At 37.7% G+C, this 17,693-nt stretch overlaps 1 protein-coding gene across 2 annotated transcripts in view; it reads left to right on the top strand.

The window, feature by feature from the left end:
- Positions 1-17,693, top strand: part of DNMBP (dynamin binding protein) — a 108,164-nt gene that overhangs the window by 14,839 nt on the left and 75,632 nt on the right. The gene's annotated exons all lie outside the window — the stretch shown is intronic.

Raw genomic sequence — 17,693 nt, 5'->3', positions numbered from 1 at the left:
CAGGCCCTTGTCCGGGAAGATCCCACTTGCCATGGAGCAACTAAGCCTGTGCGCCACAACTACTGGGCCTGCACTCTAGAGCCCGTGCTCTGCAACAAAAGAAGCCACCGCAATGAGAAGCCCATGTGCTGCAACGAAGAGTAGCCCCCGCTCACTGCAACTAGAGAAAGCCTGTGTGCAGCAGCGAAGACCCAACGCACCCCCCTCCAAAAAAAAAAATGATATGAAGATAAGTGACCAGGATGATTTACCTTGGAATACCTTTTTGTCTTCATCTGGAAAAAAAATTGTGTGTATACACACACACACACACAAACACACTTTTCCCCCTTGTATTTGCGGGTGCTCAGTTACTTAGAACCAGTTCTAATTCTAACAAATATACTTGCTTATTTGAATATTTCAGGTGCTCCCAAGTACCTAAAATCAAAGCCCAACCTTCCTAATGTGGAAATGAGTCCTGTGAGGTCCTGTGTAGCTCTGTGTGAAAGAGGAGCATGATCATTGGGAATATGAATATATATTTTGATATATAACTTAAAGTAGTTCAGTGTGTTAAATCATTAATTCTTCAACTATTTATGGAGGGCCTGCTACATACCAAGCAGTGCTCTCGGTGCTTGATATACATCGGTACATAAAATAGACGAAAAGAATCCCTGCCCTATAGAGCATGTAGGAAATAGGGGTTAATTTTGTAGGCTTCATAGAGGAGGTATCATGAGTTGGGTCTTAGAAGATAATAGTTTACCCAGATAATGAGAGTTATGCGTGTTTGATGGAAAAGTGAAGTGCTCAGCTGATCCAGTCAAAACAGCTAATATCACACTGTGTCCTTTTTTTTTTTTTTGGCTGTGCAGCAGATAACTTCAAAATCTTAATGGCTTATTACAACAACCATCTGCTTTCATTTTCATAGGTCTGAGAGGGCTGAGATTTGTAGGTCAGAGTAAAGGAGGATAGACAGCAGCAAATGGATATAGGGGCAGGAATCTTCTTGGGGATTTATCTCAGGTCTTTGGCCAAGGGCTGGGCTGGGCATGCACAGGGCAAGCTTCTGTGAGGCCTGAGTCAGAGTGGCTTCTGTGGGGCCGAGAGCTAAGCAGAGATACCTGAGGGTGCACAGTGCTCAGAAATATTGGATTTATAGTCCGGCCAGAGTAGAGAGACCTTGATGAGCACTACAGGCATTCCTTTGAGACCCCAGCTAGGACAACTTTAGGAGTAAGAATAATACCTACAATAAATGCCGTACCTTAAGACTCAGGACAAAACCCAACCTACATGATATAAAACCAAGCCTAAAAGGATCAAGAGGATCTTCCTGTAGTTTAACTGAATGTCAAAACAAAATTCAACACACATTAAAGGAACAGTATAATCCAGACCATCTATAACATATCATACACAATGTATATCATACAATAAAAATTACTAGAATACAAAGAAGTGAAAATATGACAAGCAAAAATGTGACACATACTGTAGAGGAAAAAGTATAACTCATTGTGTGATGACTGAGATGATGGATTTAGCTCATGAGGAATTTAAAACAGCTAATGTAAGTATGTTCAGATATTTAAAAGAAGAGATGGCCGTAATGAATGAATAGATAGGGACCATCACCAGAGAAATGGAACTATTAAAAAGAGCCAAATGGAAATTCTGGAATTGAAAAGTACAACAGCTGAAATAAAGATTAACTGGATAGACTTAAGAGAGCAGGAAGGATACTGCAGAAGAAAGGGGCCAATGAACTATAAGACAGATAAATAGAAGTTATACAAGCTGAAAAGAAGAAAGATTGGGGATGGGGAGAATAGAGCTGTAGTGACAGTGAGACAGTATCAAGTAATTTAACATGTCTAATTGGAATCATTTAAACAGAGGAGGAAAGATGAAGAAATATTTGAAGAAATAATGACCAAAATTTCCCCAAATTTAGTCAAAAACATCAACCCATAGATCCAAAACTCTTAGTGAACCTCAAATATGGTAAATATGAAGAAAACTACACCTAAACACTTTGTAGTCAGCTGCTGAAAACCAAAGATAGAAAGAAAATTCTTAGAAGTAGCCAGAGAAAAAAAGATATTACATACAACAAAGAATGACAGCTGACATCTCATTTGAAATAGGCAGAAGACAATAGGACAACATCTCTAAAGTTTGAAAGAAGAAAAATAAAACCATCAATTCAAAATACTATACTAAGCAAAAAATCCTTGCAAAATGAGAGTAAAATTAAAATATTTTCAAATTTGAGCAGATTTGTTGTCAGCAGACTTATACTGCAAGAAATGCCGAAGGATGTTCTTTAGGCTGAGAGGAAATGATACCGGGAGGAAACTCAGATCTATAGAAAGGAATGAAGAGCACTAGAAATGGTAATTGTACAGGCAAAAGTGAAAGACTTTTTTTCTTTTCTTAATTTATTTAAAGGACAACTGATTGTTTATAACAAAAATGGGATTGTATTATGGGATTTATAATATATTGCATTAATTATCTATTACTATATAACAAATTTTCTCCAAAATGAATGGCTTAAAACACTAAATATTTATTATCTTACAGTTTCCGTGGGTTGGGAATTCAGGAGTGGCTTAGCTGGGTGGTTCTGGCTCAGGGTGTGTCACAAGTTGCCATCAAAATGTTGGTGGGGGCTGCATTCATCTGAAGGCTTGTCTGGGACCCTAGAATCTCCTTGCAAGATGCTTGCTCACATGCTTGTTGGCAGGAGGCCTCAGTTTTTGTTTTTTTTTTTACCATGTGGGCTTCTCCATAAGACTGCCTGAGTGTCCTCACAACCTAGTCTTGGAAATCACACACTGTCACTACCACCTCATTCTGTAGGTTAGAAATGAGTCGCTAGTATGGCCCACACTCAGGAGGAGAGGAGATAGGGAGTAGTATCAAAAAAATTTTCCTTCTACTTTAAAGCTACCACAAATATGTAGCAATAATATATATGGCAACAATAACACAATGGACAGGATGGTGTGGTAAATGGAATTATACAGTTATGTATCTCATACATTGTATGTACAATGGTATAATATTAAATGTAAGTAGACTGTGATAAGTTAATGATGCATATTGCAATCCCTAAAACAACCACTTGAAAAATCCAGTGGTATAAATAAAAGCCACTAGAGGAACTAAAATGAAATACTAAAAAATATTTGATTAACCCAAAGAAGGCAGTAAAGAAGGAATTAAAAAATAGGACAAATAGAAACAAATGCAAGATCAGTAATTACATTAAATGGTCCACATGTTTTAATTTAAAAGTATAAATGATCAGACTTAACAACTGTCTAAAAGAGATGCACTTTAGAAATTCAGAGAAAGACAAATAACTATGTGATGTCACTTGTATGTGGAATCTAAAAAAAAAGCCAAATGCATAAAAAAAGAGAGTAGAGTGGTAGTTTCTGGGGCTGGGGGGTGGGGGAAATGGGGAAATGTTGGTCAAAGAGAACAAACTTCCACTTATAAAATGAATAAGTTCTGGGGATCTAATATACAGCATGGTAACTATAATTAACAATACTGTATTATATACTTGAAAATTGCTAAGAGAGTAGATTTTAAATATTCTCACCACAAGAAAAGAAATTGTAATTATTTGAGGTGCGTGATGTGTTAACTAACCTTATTGTGGTAATCATTTTACAATATATATGTGTATCAAATCATCACATTGTACATGTTAAATTTGCACAATATTATATGTCAATTGTGTCTCCATAAAGCTGGGAGGAAAGAGAGATGTACCTTAAATATAAAGGCATAGGCATGTTGAAAGTAAAAAATAATAAAAATAAAATAAATAAAAAGAAAAAGGTATACCAAGTAAACAGTAAGCATGAAAAGCTGGCATGGCTATATTAATGTCAGAGAAAGTAGACTTTAAGGTAAGGAGATAAAGAGGGACATTTTGTTATGATAACAAGGTCAGTTTATCAGGATGATAGAAAAACTCAAAATGTGCATTTACCTAGTAACAGATCTTCAAATTACATGAAGCAAAACTGACAGAATTAAAGAGAAAAACAAATCCCAATAAGAGTTAGCGATTTAACATTCTTTTCTCAATATTAATAGAGTAAGTAGATAAAAAATCAGCAAGGGTATATATGAGATGAAATAACACCATCAATCTTCTCAACCTAACTGACATTAGTAGAACACCATTCTCAACAACTGCATTCTTTTCAAGTGCAGATAGAGCGCTCACTAAGATAGACCATATGCCAAGCCATAAAGTATCTCAATAAATTTAAAATAATATAGAGCATGTTTTCTGACCACACCAGAACTAAACTGGAAATTAATAACAGAAAGATCTCTGGATATTTGAAATATTTGGAAAGTAAATGTTACCCTTCTAAATAACCCATAGTTAAAAGAAGAAATCAATGGGAAATTAGGAAATTTTTAGCTGAATGAAAGTGAAAGCACTGTATCAGAATCTGTGTAGCTAAAGCAGTGTTTAAAGGGAAATTCATAGCTTTTGATGCTTATATTAGAAAAGAAGAAGGGTTGAAAATCTGTTATCTAAGTTTTCACAGGAATGAGAAGAACAGAGTAAACCTAAAGTTGAAAGAGGGAAATAACAAAGATACAATAATAGAGGAAGAAATCAATGAACTAGAAAACAAACAATAGAGACATTTAGCAGAGTCAAAAGTTGGTTCTTTGAAAAGATGAACAAAATTGATACACCCCTAGCACAACTAAGAAAAAAAGAGAAAACAAAATTTCCAATATCATTATGGATCATACAGATATTAAAATCTTAATATAGGAATATTTTGAACAACTTCATGCAGCAAATTTGACAGCTTGGGTTAAATGGACAAATTTCATGGAAAAATACAACTTAACAAAATCAGTACAAGAAGAAATGAAAAATTTGGGTAGCCCCATATGTGATAAAGCTATTGAATTTTTAATGAACAATCTTTCCTTGAAGTTCTCCAGGCCCAGATTATTACAGTAACAAATTCTATTAAATATTTAAGGATGAAATAATACCAATCTTACACAGACTTTTTCAGAAATTAGAAGATGAAGGAACATTTTCCAGTTCTTTATGTGGCTAGCCTAACCCTTATTGGCAAATCTGACAAGGACACTTAAAAGAATATTACAGTCTAATATCCTTTGGGAAACATAGGTGTAAAATCTTCAACAAAGTAAATTTGCACTATATAAAAAGAGTAATACATCACGAGCAAGTAGGGTTTATTCCAGAAATGGCAGGTTGACTTAGTATTTGAAAATCAATGTAATTTGCCACATCGACAGAATAGAAGGGGAAAAATGATCATCTCAGTAGATGCAGAAAAAGCATTTAATAAAATTCAACACCTATTCATGGTTTAGAGAAAAAAAGCCAAAACAAAATAGTATGCAGAACTAGAGCAAAGTCCTGAACTATTTCCTTCATTCCTCTTGGTGGGAATCATGGTGATCTGACATGCTAGCTGCCTAGATAGCCCAGCAAAGGACTCTGAAATCTCTAGGATGTAGCTAATTAATTGGACTGTGATTTGTATGTATTTGCTATCTGTTAAGGAATTAGTATTATAGTTCATATCAACTACCAGACACTACTTTTGGTTAGTTTCTGTATCGATTTTGTAATCTTATTATTAATATATCATCTTTGTTCTTCATCTCTCATGGCAGCCTGTAATATAAATCTCCCACCTGTTTGTTTCTCCCTTTTTCTTATCCTAGCTACAGTTCCTAATGTTTCACTCCTAGATTCACATGTTTCCATGTAGATACATTAGTTTCTTTACATATCATACCATTGCCCTTCCTTTCCTGTGAGAGATCTCTTTTAAATCAAGTGAACCTTTCCATTGTTGAATTTTAGGTTTGAACATCCTGACTTAGGACATTTAATCCTCATTGATACCATCTAAGGAATCCACCATTCACCAAGTTTGCTGTGTCTTGGCATAACCCTCTGGTTCATCTTGGATAGAAATTACCAGAAGATCCATATATACATTTTCCTTTCAAGTATAGTGACTCTAGTTTCTATAACTAGAAGTGTTAGTTTTTACTTATTTGTATAAAGCTGATGGTCCCTCTCTTCCACGGTTTTTGGAAGTTGGTACTGCATAGAATGATCTAGAATCACTCACCCTGAGAATGGTCTCAATTATTTTTAACTCCAACTGCACAGTTTATTTCCTCTCTATTTTTCTTTCTCAGAACCTTTAGTTTTCTAAATTCCTTTTCTGATTCTTTCTTACAAAATATCAAGAATATTTTATACTGTAAAAAACCTGAAGGGTAGAGAAACTCCTTGTCTTTTTAATCTTCTTTAGCCAAAAAACTAGCCTGTGCTTGAAAGAGATAAGGAAAAGAAAAAAGATGCTTACCTTGCAGATCTCTGTACTATTAATCCTCATAGCTTGGGTTAATAAATGTTCTTGGCATCTCCTGGAAACTGTCCTAAAAACTGCCTGTTATCACATGTTTGTTTCGTTCCTTGTTAACTGCAGCTTCACCCTGAAGTTTCACTTTATAGTTTCAAGTTAATCTGCACTTCTGCAGTTGCTGTCAGTTGTATTATCTGGGCATTTATTGTATACAAAACGTATCACAGCTGCTAATTTTAATAAAGCTCCTTAGCTCAGACATGTCCAATGTATTTACTTAGGAGTCAGTGATGCTTAAATTTCATAATTGAGATTCATGCAGGATTTAAGAAATGGGAACCTGAGCAAGTACTTAAGGAACTCTTAGGTTGACCCATTTGAAAATGTTTCTTTAATGTAAATGTCCTCACATTTGGTAGTCCTAAAATATTAGTCTTGGGACCTTCCTCCACCAGTGCAATTTGCCAAAAAAGACAAAATTGATGTAGAGATATATAAGCAATTGAAAAAATAACTAAAAAGGGAGAAAAATATCAGCTTAATGTGGGGGAGAGAGGGAGGGTGGAATCCTTCAAGTTAGTTGAAACAGCTATCCCATAAGAGTCAGTCCTGAAGCTTTCTTAATTTGAATTGTCTTTTGTAAAAAAAAAAAAAAAAAAAAAATTAGTTGTTTTAGATGAGAGGTGTTCCGTTTAAATCCTGAAGAGGACTGAAGGGCCCTTCCATGATTGGCAGAAACTCTGATCTATGTCCTGTTCCCTTGCTGAGGTTGTTGCCTTCCAACTTGAGACAAGTTTGAAATAAGCAAAATATAATATAAACTGTAAGACAGTTTACAATAGCAGATTCCTTTTCTACCCTCATTTCTCATGTACAATCATCCCACCTAAGTCAGAACAGGCTTTTTATTTTTTCTTACAGTCCAACATTCCATAACCTGTTTAGCAAAGTACATGCGAGTCAGTGCTGCTGTCATCAGGAGAGCACAGTGGGTTGGAAGAAGATACTTGTTGGAGGACAGCTAGCCCAGGCCATGCTGCTCAGCTTCATGGGGGCCACCATGATCAAGATGGGTTCTACTTTTCCTCTTCATCTGTTGCTAGTTTTCTGAGTAATCACCTGGCAGTGACTGCTGACCTTCTGTCCAAAATGAACTCTAGTGACATAAACCAGAGGAGGAAATGATGTTTTCCTAGCTTCTCTCATTTCCTTCCGGAAACAGATTTAGACTTCATTTTCTGACACCTCTTATCCTTTCACCCAGAGGAAAGAGCTCATTCTTTTTAGTCCTATATTGCCAAGAATAAGAGAACTGTGCAATTGCTTTTGAAGTTAAATATTACTTTTCATTGCTTGGACTTGAAATTTTTTAAATGGATTTCCATTCCCCAAAATGTTTTATGGAGAGTTCAGTTTCAAGACATGAGGAAATTTCCAGATGCTCGTGAAAGCATATTCCTTTGAAGGAACCTATATTGGAGAGTCCCTACGAAGAGGACCCTCTTGCATCTCTTCTCAGGTTGACAAAGATGTACCTGTGTTGCTCCAGCACACCCACTTTGTAGGAGCAAACAAGAAAGGAGAAACTGTCTTTTAGTTAAAGAAACTCCTTCAGAAATTTTCTTCTGAAAGTCCAGAATTTAGACTTATACTATGAATTGGGCAATATTAGGAAGAATGTGCAAGGTGTCATCAGTGCTATTTGAAAGAACATAGTAAATTTTCAAAGCTCTCACACATTGTGTCCTACTTTCCTAGTAGTAAAATAGGTTGCTCAGAATTTCAAAACAATTTAGAGTCTGGGTCCGATGCACCAAATCTGTCAAAAAAGTGGAGATTTTTTTGAAGGGTGGGTGCACAGGACCCCAGGCATCAATATTTTTCTAAACATGTTTTAAGCTTTCAAAATTTATATATCTACCTCTTATCTCTCACCTAGATTTAGAATGGTAGATTTAGGAAACTAACTTTATATAGTTTCCTATATTTTCTGTCTTTTTTTTTTTTTTTTTTTTTTTTTTTTTTGTGGTACGCGGGCCTCTCACTGTTGTGGCCTTTCCCGTTGCGGAGCACAGGCTCCGGACGCGCAGGCTCAGCAGCCATGGCTCACGGGCCCAGACGCTCTGCCGCATGTGGGATCTTCCCGGACCGGGGCATGAACCCGTGTCCCCTGCATCGGCAGGCGGACTCTCAACCACTGCACCACCAGGGAAGCCCTGTCTCTTTTTTTATGCATAGTTCTCATAAATTCAGAAAATCCTTTTGGGCATGTATTTGTCAAGGGCTCAGCAGAATATAGAAGGCACACTCAAATTGGATAATTTGAGGAGGTCCCACTTAGAATGGAATGGACAGGTTTAGGGAAAATAACAGAGAATTGTACTGTACCCCAGGGATAACAGGTGAGCCACCCAGACCTCAGGGGCAAGAAACCGGGTGGTTACCTAACCCAAGAGAAAGAGCTGTTTTGAGGGGGTTTTCTGATGGTGGCTATGGCCTTTAGTAGAACAATATAGCCAACCCACAGCCCAGCAGGGAGGGACACATGGGAATAAAATACCCAACCTCACCATCCCTCTGCCTTCAGATCTCCTCCTGGTGCCACCCATTGGCTGAACCCAACTGGAAGCCAGAGGTAAAAGAGCGCCTTGATGCAGTTCTTGGGGGTCAGCCTTGTGGAGCACAGAGCAGAGCAGAAGGGTGGAGGACAGACCTGGAAGGGGAAATGGAAGGCACCCAGCACTGGCTTATTGTTCAGTGTTCTCAGTCTATCCCAGGTTTGATATCTGTGTCTATCAGGGGAAAAGTTTAGTTTGTTATCTCAGGAGATTTTTTTAGTAAAGTCTGTCCAGACTTGCAGATATGTTTCTTATCAAAAATTATTGAAGTTTACCAGGCCTTCTTTCACATTCTCTCACATTTTATGACATAGATTTTTAAATCTTTTTTCTTTTGGTAAATATATATATATAACATAGAATTTACCATTTTTACGTGTACAGTTCTGTGGCATTAAGTACATTCACATTTTTGTGCAACCAATCACCACCATCCATCTTCAGAACTTTTCCATTGTCACAAACTGAAACTCTGTACCCATTTTCCTTTCCATCATCCCCTGGTAACCACCCTTCTACTTTCTGTTTCTATGGGTTTTACTACTCTTGATACATCATATAAGTGAAATCACACAGTTTTTGTCTTTTTGTGACTTAGCATAATATGCTCAAGGTTCATCCATGTTGTGGTATGTGTCAGAATGCCCTTCCTTTTTAAGGCTGAATAATATTCCATTGTATGTATATGCCACATTTTGTTTACCTATTCATCTTTTGATGGACACTTGGGTTGCATGATATACTTTTTTAAGTGTTATTTTTATTTCTGAGTATGTTTTCTTTTTTTTTAAGATGTTGGGGGTAGGAGTTTATTAATTTATTATTTATTTTTGCTGTGTTGGGTCTTCGTTTCTGTACAAGGGCTTTCTCTAGTTGTGGCAAGCGGGGGCCACTCTTCATCGCGGTGCACGGGCCTCTCACTATCACGGGCTCTCTTGTTGTGGAGCACGGGCTCCAGATGCGCAGGCTCAGCAGTTGTGGCTCACAGGCCCAGTTGCTCTGCAGCATGTGGGATCCTCCCAGACCAGGGCTCGAAGCCGTGTCCCCTGCACCAGCAGGCAGATTCTCAACCACTGCGCCACCAGGGAAGCCCAATTTCTGAGTATGTTTTCATTAATACATTCTCTCTCATGGCTGTAACTTTTACATGTCCAGTCTGATGTCTCACAAATCTACAAGGTGAATAAGAGCAAGGGAGCTGAGACATGAAAGGTGGAGGTGGGCTTGAGCAAGAGAGAAGGGCATCATCTGGAAGCAGTAGAGAGTGGGGAGAGTTTAAATGTGTGGACAGACAGTGGAACCCCCCATGGAAAAAAGAAACAGCATGTAAAGGAAGAACAAGTTCTGGACAGAAAGTGCTTTATGGGAGCAGAGAGCATTTTGATTGGCTAGGACTGCACAAGGACTATTTATGAATAAGTGGGGTGAGAAACAATTTTAAAAATTTGAAGGTTGACCTGAAAAAAGTGTGCTTTGCCAGAAAATTTAGGAAAGCTGGATTAAAAAGTGATTCTTGCCTGGATTGACTCAGTCTTTATTTTTTATGCCCCTCCAAGAGAGAAATATGGCTTATAGCCTTTCCCAGGTTTATAATGACCATAGAGCTCTTGTATTTGGGTGCAATATGATAAGTGTCCTCAGAACATATTTTGGGGAAATGGTGGGGACTAAGCTAAGCTTCTTGGGGGCAGGAACTACAGCTTATCTCATATCATCTTGAGTATTCCTTGGTACATCAGGGGAGCAAAAATGGATTAAAAGGTAGCTGCCAAGGTCTTCAGTCCATGGTGGGAGGGAGGCTCAAAGGGGAAGAGATATGGGGATATATGTATATGTATAGCTGATTCACTTTGTTATAAAGCAGAAACTAACACACCATTGTAAAGCAGTTATACTCCAATAAAGATGTTAAAAAAAAAAAAAAAGAATCCGCCCGCCAATGCAGGGGACACGGATTCGATTCCTGGTCCAGGAAGACCCCACATGCTGCCGAGCAACTAAGTCCACACGCCACAACTACTGAGCCTGCGCTCTAGAGCCCGTGAGCCACAGCTACTGAAGCCTGTGCACCTAGAGCACATGCTCTGCAGCAAGAGAAGCCACTGCAATGAGAAGCCCACACACCGCAAAGAAGAGTAGCCCCTGCTTGCTGCAACTAGAGAAAGCCCGCAAGCAGCAATAAAGACCAAACACAGCAAAAAAAAAAAAAAACAAAAACGAAAAACCAAACAGTTGTCTGCTCTTTAGATCTCTCCCTCATTGAAAGATAAGCCTGAGTATCTCCTTCTAAGAGAGTGGTCAGGTTATCTGCAGGGTCTTATTTTGTCCTGTGTAGGGTGGATACCTTGGGATAGGAGTTGAGTTGCTTAGGACAATAGAGGAGAGTTTAAATGCTCCTGTCAGTCACCAACAGAATTAGAGAATAAATATTTAAAGAATATGGGGTTAAAGGGTCATCCAATGATTAGTCTACCCAGCAGAGCCAAATTTTTAGTCTGCGTGGGAATTTAATTGACTCTGTTTGGCTTGATTAATATTTGTTGAATATGTGCATGAATTATAGAGAGTAGGAAAACCTTGTAAATTCTTAGCAACTGTGTAATATGTAAAGATTGACAGTTTAAAAGATTAACCAGGTTCACTGACAGATGAGTGGGGAGAAAAGAATTGTATCTTTAGCCAAGAAGAGAGGAAAATGGTACTTCCCAAAAAGAAAACAGACAAACTGTAAACAAATAATAAACTCTAGTTAAGACATATGCTGAAGTACTGGGGGAAATGTCTGTGCTTTATTTTGAAATGCATCAAAGATAAAATATATTTGAAATGCATCAAAAAATAACATGGACTGATAAATGGATAGAGAGAGAGATAGTATGTGATAAAGTGGCTGCAGTAACCTGTTAATGGTAGACTCTAGGTGGTGGGTGTAAAATTCTTTCAACTTGGCTGTTTGAAGATTTTCATAATACAATATCGGAGGACTAAGGAGAGGAAAAAGGAAATCTAGAGATTTTGGAGGAAGAACCAGTGAGATTTAAGAGAAGTAACATTTATAGTAAAAAGAACATGGACATTGGAGTCAAACAGACCTGAACCCTGGTTCTGGTTTAGCTCTTTGCCAGAGAGCTGAGCCTACTGTCTGTGGTCTGTAGAGGATGAAGAAGTGCAAGATTTTAATGTTTGATCTGAAAGATTTATATGACACTGTTACTGAAGCTGGAAGGTAAAACTGTGGAGAAGAGATGGTTACTTTAGTTTCATGTAAGTGGAAGTAGAGATTTTGATATGAACAGTTCCATGTATTTTCCTAAAGTTCAATAAATCATTTGCTCACCAAAAATTACTCATTGAGCATTACTCCAGACCAGTGAACAAAACAGACAAAAATCTCCTCCCTCATAGAGTTTTACGTCCTGTAAGCGTTTGAAGAATGAAGGATCTTTACACCTCAAATGCAGTGACTCTGCAAAGGTGGAAGGGCTGGCATTCACCAGCAAGAGAAGAAGCGTTGTTTTCATAGCAAACTTTCTGATGTCCGAGACTTTGTGCCATACAGGCATTTATTTCCTCTGCTTTCTCTCAAGGCCATCTGCTTTCTGATTTCCAATTGTAGTTCTTTTTACTTCCATCTGAAGTTGGTGGAACAGTTCATATATAAGCTAGTTATGACTGAGTTTCAAAACATATGTTCTGGGGTGTTTTATTGTTTTTGTTTTGGCTGCACTGTGTGGCTTGCAGGATCTTAGTTCCCTGACCAGGGATTGAACCCGGATCACGGCAGTGAAAGCACTGACTCCTAACCACTGGACTGCCAGGGAATTCCCAGTCCAGGCTTCTAAAATGGCCCAGACAAAAACAATAATTGTTGCTTTTTATAGTGTATACAGGGAAGACAGATGAAATTCACGATATTCCACATAAAACAGAGGACATAAAGATCTCCTCTCTGGTCTCACCCACAAATCATGTAGTTTAGCCAGGCTCTGATTTCATCACCCTTCCAGGATGTGTATTCCTCAGTGATTACACACTCCTTCCAATAGGGTGGGAGGTCAGTCAGTAAAAGTATTTATTGAGCCAGACCCTCCTCTGCTTCTGAGTCATATTCTGGTAAAGCAGGAAGGTTCTCAGGGAGAAGCTTTAACTCTTTCAAATAACAAAGGTTACTCCTCCATGTAACAGGGTAGGTCTCTAAGTTATCCTGTGGGGCTTATGCTAATTCTTTACTTGATACTTTAGATAATGAGGTATATATTTAGTCTGACAGTGAGATGGAATTTGAGAAAATATAGTAGTAGAAGGAAAATAATATCTACCTGGCTCAACCTTGAGGAATTGTTTTAATAACTTATAGATGGCTAAGGGTTTTGAAAAATATTGTTTGTTTTAGGGAACAAATATTTATGGCACCACCCTTATGTGGAAATTTGACATCTGGCAACTTCAGCTGTCTGGAAGACAGCCAGAAAATAAGAAAGGGGCCTCAGAGCACACAAAAAATAACTGTTGAAGGACTCTAGCACTACCACATGTACTTTACCACTGCAGAAGAGTTTGTTAGCCTCTCATTTGGCGCATGTTTACTTTTTATTTATCTGGAAACTTTAAATAATTTTGGTGGGGTGTGTGTGGTCCTCCAACCCCCTAACAGATTATAAACAACAATCTAGAAAGAGGTAGAAAAGTTGACAGAGGAAATAAAGTGATAGCAAAGGGAAAGCTGACATTAAAAGAGAAAGACCTAAAAGTTACATAGTACTGGTATTTTGTATTACAGCAGAGTACAGTAAGGTATGGTCTTAATAATGAACTTACTAAGTTCATGTTCAGTGTCTTTTCTTCTACTGAAGAAGGCAAGGGTGTATATAATGTGCCTATTTTAAAAACATGGTCAAAGTTAACCACGTTTTGACGTGTTGAAATGGTAAATTCTGTAGAGTTTATATACTTGAAATATCACATTCTGGTGATGCTGTATTGGTGGTACACATTTGACCTTGTAGCTCATTATGGGAATGATGTTTAGTAATAACTGCTAACATTTATTGAGCACCTAGGTGCTGGCTTAGGTCCTTTCACACTATTAGCATACTGGTTAAGGCTTTGGAGACAGGCAGATCTGGGTTCCTATTCCATGTCTGACTGACTTTGTGACCTGGACAGGTTATATAGGCTCTCTGACCTTGTATCCTCACTAGCAAAATGGGAATCAATTATATACAATAAGGTTGTTGTGAGAACTCAGTGAGGGAATTCATAGTACAATGCATGGCACATAGTAAGTGCTCAATAAATGTTAGGCATTAGTATAATTATTTTTATCATTATCATCCTCTTGATGATTATTTTGAAAGTATGATTATCGCCATTTTTCTGAAAAAGGAAGCTGAAGCCCAAAGAGTTTAAGTAATATATTCAAGGTGAAAAAGCTAATAACTAGTGGAGCTGAGATTTGAACCTTGATTTCTCTGACTCAAGGAGCCTTGTACTTTGCATTCACATTATGCTGCCTCCTCAGTGTGTGATTTTAATTCTATATTTTTTTAATACTTAAAGAAAATATGTGGTGGGAGAGGATGTGGGGAATGGTACTAGCTACTTCTCTTCTCCATTGTGTACCCAAATCATCTCATTATAGGAAAAAAAGTTTCAGTAACTCAAAGATAAGCTCTTTTTACTCAACAGTTCAAATTAAATATGTAATATGTGTGTTGCATGTGCCATTAAAATCTTATAGGCCCTTCACATTAACGGACTGAACAGTTTCTTATGTGCCTAAATGTTTGTCCACATCATTTGTAGACTGTAAACTTAGAGCTATAACTATCCTTTTTTGTAATTAGGCACTTAGTGCTTTCTGATGTTGTTTATTGTTATATGTGAGATGAAAGTTAGAATCCTCATCTCTGCCAACACCAAATGATACTTGAGGCAAATAAAGAAAAACAGGCTTGGGACCTGGATACTCTGGAGATCTTCTGCCACTCCTTACAAAAGACCTTGGAGAAGTGTAATCATGGCTGATGGCAATGCCCTCTATTTATTGCCTCCCTTTCTATTGCTTAACATGTCCTTAGGCTCTCTTGACACAAAGTAACAGACACATTGTCTTGTTACAGCACAGACACCATAAGATAGTATGCAAGTTTGGGCCGTAGGCGTCCTTGAACCGAAAACACATTCTTGATCTGGTATAGTGTACTAAAGCTTGTCTGGAGGCGCCATCTACATAGCCCTTTCTTATTCTTCTTATGGATTTGTCTTTTTCAATGCATTTTAAATCTGGGCCACTGAGGTATGGTCCTGCTGCTGTTCTTCAGGTCAAATCGGTTTTTTTACAGGCACAGTCTCAGTAGGTAGAGGCCGGAATGCACTCAGTCTGAATCCTGGCCCTGCTGCTGTAAGCTCTGTGATCTTGAACAAATATTCTAACTTGCTGAGCCTCAGTACCCTCATCTTTAAGATAGCTGTGGGGAGGGACTACACCAAATTAAAAAGCTCTCAGTCACTTCCCCCAGTGGTTGAGAGTCCATCTGCCAATGCAGGGGACACGGGTTCGAGCCCTGGTCCAGGAGGATCCTACATGCCGTGGAGCAACTAAGCCTGTGCGCCACAACAACTGAGCCTGCGCTCTAGAGCCCACGAGCCACAACTACTGAGCCTGTGTGCCACAGCTACTGAAGCCCGCACGCCTAGAGCCCATGCTCTGCAACAAGAGAAGCCACTGCACTGAGAAGCCCGTGCACTGCAGCAAAGAGCAGCCTCCACTCGCTGTAACTAGAGAAAGCCCATGCACAGCAACAAGACCCAATGCAGCCAAAAATAAAATAAATTTATATTAAAAAAAAGCTTTTGTACAGCAAAGGAAACTATCAGCAAAACGAAAACGCCACGTACTGAATGGGAGAAGATATTTGCAAATGATACATCCAACTCAACATCAAAAAAACAAGCAACCCAATTAAAAAACAGGCAGAGGATCTAGACATTTTTCCAAAGAAGGCATACAGGTGGCCAACAGGCACATGAAGGAAATGCAAAGAAAAACTACAATGAGATGTCATCTCACACCTGTCAGATTGGCTGTTAAAGATAATAAATAACAAGTGTGGGCGAGGATGTGGAGAAAAGGGAAACCTTATGCAGTGTTGGTGGGAATGTAAATTGGTACAAACACTATGGAAAACAGTATGGAGTTTCCTCAAAAAATTAAAAATCGGACTACTGTATGATCCAGCAACTCCACTCCTGGGTATTTATCTGAAGAAAGCTAATTCAGAAAGATATATGTACGCCTGTGTTCATTGCAGCATTATTTACAAAAGCTATGGAAGCAAGCTTAGTGCCCATTAATAGATGAATGGATGAAGAAGATGGAATGGAATATTCCATGCCAATGGAATATTATTCATAAAAAAGAATGGAATCTTGTCATTTTCAATAACATGGATGGACCTAGAGGGTATTCTGCTAAATGAATAAGTCAGAGGAAGACAAATACTGTATGTTTTTACTTATATGTGGAATCTAAAAAACAAATGAACAAACATAAAACAAAGTCATAGATTCAAAGAACAAACAGGTGGTTTCCAGAAGGAAGGGGGGTGAGGGGAGGAAAGAAATAGGTGAGAGAGTTTAAGAAGTAACCTCCAGTTGTAAAATAAATGAGTCATGGTATAGCGTGGGGAATATAGTTAATAACTAATATCTTTGTATGGTGACATATGACTAGACTTATCGTGGTGATCATTTTGAAATGCATAGAAATATTGAATCGCTAAGTTGTGTAACAGGAACTGACAGTGTTGTAGGTCAACTATACTTCAAAAATAAACTCATGGAAAAAAAGATCAGATTTGTGGGGACCAGAGGCTGGGCGGGCGGAGGGGTGGGAATTGGTCAAAGACAGTCAAAAGGTATAAACTCCCAGTTATAAGGTAAATAAGTACTAGGGATATCATGTACAACACGATCAATATAATTAACACAGCTATGTGTTATGTATGAAAGTTGTTAAGAGAGTAAATCCTAAGAGCCATCGTCATAAGGAAAAATACATTTTTTTCTTTTTCTTTCATTTTGTATCTGTATGAGATGATGGACATTCACTACACTTATTGTGATCATCACTTCATGTTGTATGTAAGTCACATCATTATGCTTTGTACCTTAAACTTATGCAGAGCTGTATGCCAATTATATCTCAATAAAACTTGAAGAAAAAATAAAATAAATACATGTGGAAATACAAAGGGAAAAAGATAAGCAAAAAAGATAGTTATGGGGAATAGATGAAATGCCATATTTAAAATCCCTACTTTTTAAATACCATATTTTAAGAGTACCCTCTTGCCTGGTACCTTAAAAATGTTAATTCCCATATTGCCTTCTTAAAGCATATTGGAAAGTCTGCATTTCCAAGTTGCATGTTTTCTATTCCACATAGCTATAAGTCACTTTTTCTTTCAATTCCAGAATGACTTGGAGAATTAAATGAAAACATATGAGGAAATTATTGTTTTTAAAGAAATGAGACAGTATTTTGATTTTTTAAAAGTACAAACTTCTTATTTGCTTAGCTTTGACTTCATTATAAGTAGTCTTATATATACTTTATATCTTAGTAATAATTTATTATTAATAAGATACTTTATATCTTAATGAT

Source organism: Neophocaena asiaeorientalis, unplaced genomic scaffold (genome assembly GCF_003031525.2).
Source record: "Neophocaena asiaeorientalis asiaeorientalis breed wild unplaced genomic scaffold, Neophocaena_asiaeorientalis_V1.1 scaffold240, whole genome shotgun sequence".
Classification (NCBI taxonomy): Eukaryota; Metazoa; Chordata; class Mammalia; order Artiodactyla; family Phocoenidae; genus Neophocaena; species Neophocaena asiaeorientalis.
This window is presented reverse-complemented; position numbering and strand designations above follow the sequence as displayed.